We start from the raw sequence: 6,636 nt of genomic DNA, 5'->3' as shown, positions 1-6,636 counted from the left end.
ACATTTGACCTATTCATTATAATGAATTTGTTAACTTCATTGTCTTAAACCGTGTTATTGGTATACGAATAGCCTAACTTCATTGTCTTAGACCGTGTGATTGGTATACGAATAGCCTAACTTCATTATTCTAGACTGTGTGATTGGTATACGAATAGCCTCATAGTAACAAAGCAACTTTAATGGTTCTATGAGAAATCAACAAAGTTGTAGAAAATCTTTTATTCTTATTGAAGTGCAAATTTTGTAATATAAGTGTATTAGTTGTACTACCCAGCGTTATCAGAGTAATAAAAAAGTCTTTGAACAGAAAATTTATTTTTATGTAACACTGTATACAACATTTACCATTCTAACTTTTAAACTTCATATCATGAGAACATGTTTTTAAGCAGTTCAAATGAATTAAGAGGAAAAATAAAACAACTGTAAAGGTTTTCAAGCTTTTTCAAACAACTACAATTTTTAAATTTCATATCATGAAAGAAGGGTTTTGTTGAAATAAGTTAAGAAGAAAAATAAAACTGTAAATTTGTTTAAATGTGAATGTGATATAATTAGCAAGTAATGGCTAAATATAATCTGTTTAGCTATGATTACAATGAAAAATTATTTAATAAATAAGGTAATAAAAAGCCTGTTTTATTTTTATAGAATTATAATTTAGTATAATTAAGCATAATTTATTTTTATTTAACGTATAACAGCATTTGCCACTCTAATTTTCAAACTACATACCATGAAGAAAGTTTTTGTGTAATTAAAAGAATTGAAGAGAGAAAATAAAAACAACTGTTAAGGTTTTTAAACTTTTTTAAACAACTTTAATTTTTAAACTTAATATTATGAGGGAAATGTTTTGTGCAGGACAACTAAATTAAAAATAAATAAAACAACTGTAAAGGTTTTCAGCCCACTGTAAATTTAGAATTTCATAACTTTCAGAAACATGTAAGAAAGTTGTTCTAAAATTAAGAATCTCAAAATTTTTGGTGAAAAACCTTAGGCTAAAATAATTAGCAGGCGCATGGATTATGTGGTATATGATAGAGCAAATGATCACTAAGTCGTGGTGGCTCAGTAGTAGAGCCTACGCATATGAACCTTGTTGATGCATTCTCAGAGGTTTCAAATCCTACACAAAACAAAATTTTAAAATCCAGATTTTAAGATCTGTAGCTGGAAAGACAAACATACTTTCACATTTATATATATAAAAGAAAATGAGCAGTTTTCTAAAAGGTTTGCTGTATTCAATAATTGATTATAATGTACTGATAGCAGTAAATAAATCATGACTCTAATAGTAGTCACATAGTAGTCTAATTGTCAGAGCGTGTTTGTTTTTAGCAGGAGTATAGCTGTATATGTATAACTAGTATAGCTCATAGTTGTGACTGAGAGCAGCAGACATAAAACTCACAAACGTGTGACTGTAACATGGCTGTAGCAAAGGGAAATTGCCAGAGGCATGATAGCAGTTATACATGTGGTCATAGGATTATTAGGAGGCTTCAGTAGCTGGTTAGAGTAAAAAAGCAAGGATAGCAGAAAAAATGGAGCAACTGAAATAAAAAGAGAACTAGGAATAAATTTCAGGTAAAAAGTAGGTATAGACAGCATGTTGTCACGGGTGGCTCTACAAAGAGATTCTAGCATGCATTGGATGTTATAAGGCTGACCTCTTTTAATAGATGTTCATCAACTGTTGGGTACACAGGACAATTTCAACACGTGAACCTTGGTAAGAACTGTTTCTCCCAGAGAACCATCCTACATGAACTTGGCCACACTCTCGGGCTTATACACGAGCATCAGCATCCTGATAGAGACAAGTATGTCACGGTAAGTATAATGGAACTGACGGTATTCAGTATTTAACAAAGGCCTCTCAACATTAAATTGATTCAAGGTCAAAACTTTTTGATCAGTAACTCAAAAAGTACTAGATGACTCAACAGGCAAAACTAAACAGTTAACCATGCTGAACTTCACCATTTAGTTATCATAACAATCTTGCTCATTTCAGTAAGTCTATCAACTTTTTCAGGTGTATGTACTACTGAATAGGAAAACAAAAAGTGGGGCAAAACAGCAATATTTTCCAGTAATTATTGAACTAAAGCAGAGGGTTTTAGTTGAAAAACAAATGTCAATATGTACGGCAGTTAGTGTCAAAGTCATACAACATTAGCTAAGTATAACAAATACTTATTTCAACATGACTAACTATCATATTACAACACTGAGTAAACCCAAAGTCTGTTTACAAAACAAACTGAACAGTTGCTCTTAACCAAACTATTGCATATAAGTAGAGTTATTGTTGTACATAAAGTAGAGTTATTGTTGTATATAAAGTAGAGTTATTGTTGTACATAAAGTAGAGTCATTGTTGTACATAAAGTAGAGTTATTGTTGTACATAATGTAGAGTTATTGTTGTACATAATGTAGAGTTATTGTTGTTGTATATAAAGTAGAGTTGTTGTTGTTGCACATAAAGTAGAGTTATTGTTGTACATCAAGTAGAGTTATTGTTGTACATAATGTAGAGTTGTTTTTGTACATCAAGTAGAGTTATTGTTGTACATAAAGTAGAGTTGTTGTTGTACATAAAGTAGAGTCATAGTTGTACATAAAGTAGAGTTATTGTTGTACATAATGTAGAGTTGTTTTTGTACATCAAGTAGAGTTATTGTTGTACATAAAGTAGAGTTGTTGTTGTTGTACATAAAGTAGAGCTATTGTTGTACATAAAGTAGAGTTGTTGTACATAAAGTAGAGTTATTGTTGTATATAAAGTAGAGTTATTGTTGTATATAAAGTAGAGTTATTGTTGTACATAAAGTAGAGTTATTGTTGTACATAAAGTAGAGTTATTGTTGTACATAAAGTAGAGTTATTGTTGTACATAAAGTAGAGTTATTGTTGTACATAAAGTAGAGTCATAGTTGTACATAAAGTAGAGTTATTGTTGTACATAATGTAGAGTTGTTTTTGTACATCAAGTAGAGTTATTGTTGTACATAAAGTAGAGTTGTTGTTGTTGTACATAAAGTAGAGCTATTGTTGTACATAAAGTAGAGCTATTGTTGTACATAAAGTAGAGTTATTGTTGTACATAAAGTAGAGTTATTGTTGTACATAAAGTAGAGTTATTGTTGTATATAAAGTAGAGCTATTGTTGTACATAAAGTAGAGTTATTGTTGTACATAAAGTAGAGCTATTGTTGTACATAAAGTAGAGTTATTGTTGTACATAAAGTAGAGTTATTATTGCACATAAAGTAGAGTTATTGCTGTATATAAAGTAGAGCTATTGTTGTACATAAAGTAGAGTTATTGTTGTACATAAAGTAGAGTTATTGTTGTACATAAAGTAGAGTTATTGTTGTACATAAAGTAGAGTTATTGTTGTACATAAAGTAGAGTCATAGTTGTACATAAAGTAGAGTTATTGTTGTACATAAAGTAGAGTTATTGTTGTACATAATGTAGAGTTGTTTTTGTACATCAAGTGGAGTTATTGTTGTACATAAAGTAGAGTTGTTGTTGTTGTATATAAAGTAGAGTTGTTGTTGTTGTTGTACATAAAGTAGAGTTATTGTTGTACATAAAGTAGAGTTATTGTTGTACATAAAGTAGAGTTATTGTTGTACATAAAGTAGAATTATTGTTGTATATAAAGTAGAGTTATTGTTGTATATAAAGTAGAGTTATTGTTGTACATAAAGTAGAGCTATTGTTGTACATAAAGTAGAGTTATTGTTGTACATAAAGTAGAGTTATTGTTGTACATAAAGTAGAGTTATTGTTGTACATAAAGTAGAGTTATTGTTGTACATAAAGTAGAGTTATAGCTGTACATAAAGTAGAGTTGTTGTTGTACATCAAGTAGAGTTATTGTTGTACATAATGTAGAGCTATTTTTGTACATCAAGTGGAACTAATACCATATATAAAGTTAAACTACTAATGAATATTTTATTGTTGCATATATTTTATATTGGTAATATTCTATCAAACACTATTATTCTGTTTTAAACAGCTGAATAATTGCTCAAGCTGTATTATTGATATTAAAATAAGGATGGAGAGGTCATTGTGAAGCTGCCTGATTTACTGCCCTTTAAGGCAAGACTAGCCATACAAACATGGAATGAGAATCCTACATTAATTAATTCTGGCACATGTATGTTTTCAACAACAGGCTCGGGTGTTGAAAAAAGTTTTCCCGCAAAATGTTTGGGAGCTATTTATTTTCATGAAATTAGCACTCAGTGAGTTCAGATCCTAACTAACTCTGCTAAAACCTAAAGCTGTTATCATTTTAACATTAGTTGGTCTTTAATGGTTACAACTAGGATCAGAATATGCAGTAAAACAAATCATAAATGAATAGAGGTATGTTTATTAGATGAAAGGAATTGAATATTCAGAGGTGAAAATACAATTATAAAATCTAAATTATGGTGCCAACAAGATAACATATTGCTATTAAGAAATTAGGGTAGATTTTGAGCTGAAGCAAATGCGATTATTTCAGAAGTAAAAATTGTATCATTACTTTTAAATTTAATTAAAGTTTTAAAAAACAATAATTCCTGAAAGAGTGTGATAGCATCAATAAAGACGACATTCAACCAAAGTTACTACTCATCTGAATTATATTGTGCTACTACTTACAAAAAGATCTCAGTCTCCTAGGAGACATGATGCATTTAGAATGCTCCTAATAGCATTTATGAGAGTCTGAATAGCTAATTTAGTGTAGCTCTGCATTGTGCTGTAGATTATCTGGGACAACATAAATCCTGTGAAGAAGCACAACTTTTATGCAAAGACTGGTGTATCCAGCTATGGAATAGCCTATGACCCCACAAGCATTATGCACTATTGGGCTACAGTAAGTCATTTCTTTAAACTTTTTGTGAACATTTGGTAATGAAACTCTATGTTTCACATAAAAAGGCATTTTCCTTTTTTTACATCTAAAAATAAATTCTGGTAGACCAAAGCGTTTTGTGCCTATTAATACTTACTGACTGATCGAATAGGAATTTTCTTTTCTGTGGCAATCATGTTATAGTTCATATTAACCTTATATAAAGTTTTTTGCTCAAAGCTTTCTACCCCGAGATGCTAAAGGGTAAAGCTTGAGACACTTTTTGTAGGTTGCTTTTCAAAGCCTTTAGAATCCTACTTTGTTTAATTTATGAGCAGATGAGGTTGTCTAGTTGGACAGTGGTTAAACCAGAAGCTTCCAATCGGTTAACAATCTTGTTTGACCAAAAAGGCAAAGTAAATATTTTTGTGAATGTTGACTGATGCTGAAGGTCCATCAGAAATTTTTCATAAGTCAGAACGTTAAAAATTATTAAAACTTAAAAAAAGAATTTTAATTAAAATTTGAAACTTTGTTGAATAGATGTTATATAAATACAGTTTCTTTGAAAATAAATTTTCTCCGAGTTATTTGGTCTACAAGAATGCATTATTTTGAAACAATTTGGCATAAGAGCTCTACTAGAATGTCACCTTGTAATAAAAATCCTATTACAAAAACCAAGCGGTATATTTAGAGATTGTAGACTTCAGTTGACTTTTGATGCACCATTTTGCAAAGATTTGGTGTGACTTTCATTATCAGAGACAATGGGATATTAGTAAATAGTAAATAGTAAAGAGTAGACAATTCCGATTTAAAATACCTTCGGATTTTTACAGAAACGTTAGTCAATAAAGAATGTTATAAACCTGGCTGATAAAATTTGCAGAAAACAGCCACATGGCATTTAACAAAACTTTAAATCGTAACTCTATAACAGAGTCAAGTAATGTACAATAGTAAAGTGGTAATTAGCATATATTTTGAATATAAACATATGAATTTGCTTTGCAAACTAAAGTTGTGATTGGTTGCAGTCATTCAAGAAAGATGGATGTAAGGCCCCATGTTACACAATGGTTTCTAAGCTTGGCTCCGCTACTACAAACCTTATGGGCAAGTCTAAGCATCTCTCAACCAAGTCGGACATACCCATCATCAATAAAATCTATTGCTCCCATGGAAAATAAATGGTTGTCTTTTAGTGTCTCTCAATCATCCACTAATAAACCAGTAAACCAAACACCAACTTGTCTCAGTTTACTGAATTGTAAAAATAATCTGCCTAAAATTAGTTACTAACTCACTAAAACTTTTGTCTTTCTTGCAACTACAAATATAGTTTCATTCTTATACAGAGATTGAAGTGTTGAGATCATGTTGAAAGCCAAAAGCAGCAAGCACAAAGCATAAAATGATAAAAATAATTCTTCTTTTCAGCTTGTTCGAAATTCATGTAGGCTTATAGCGCATTTATATGTGTGCTTTAGGTAGGTCTGCCAGTTTATATTTGTGCTATAGGTAGGTCTGTCAGTTTATATTTGTTATATAGGTGGAGTCTGCCAGTTTATATGCGTGCTGTTGGTAGGTCTGTCAGTTTATATGTGTGCTGTAGGTAGGTCTGCAAGTTTATATGTGTGCTATAGGTAGGTCTGCCAGTTTATACTTGTGCTATAAGTAGGTCTGTCAGTTTGTATTTGTTATATAGGTAGGTCTGCCAGTTTATATTTGTTATATAGGTAGAGT

The 6,636-nt window shown here is 30.6% G+C and overlaps 1 long non-coding RNA gene across 1 annotated transcript; it reads left to right on the top strand.

Annotated features, from left to right (window-relative positions):
* The first annotated feature begins 1,783 nt into the window (after positions 1-1,783).
* Positions 1,784-5,965, top strand: LOC137405630 (uncharacterized). Its single transcript, XR_010979790.1, has 3 exons — positions 1,784-1,845; positions 4,795-4,908; positions 5,928-5,965. It is a non-coding gene; the product is annotated as an uncharacterized lncRNA (long non-coding RNA).
* Positions 5,966-6,636: the final 671 nt, after the last annotated feature.

The sequence above is a fragment of the Watersipora subatra genome, chromosome 10 (genome assembly GCF_963576615.1).
Source record: "Watersipora subatra chromosome 10, tzWatSuba1.1, whole genome shotgun sequence".
In the NCBI taxonomy this organism is placed as follows: domain Eukaryota; kingdom Metazoa; phylum Bryozoa; class Gymnolaemata; order Cheilostomatida; family Watersiporidae; genus Watersipora; species Watersipora subatra.
The sequence above is the reverse complement of the archived record's forward strand: the minus strand, read 5'-3'. Positions and strand labels throughout refer to the sequence as shown.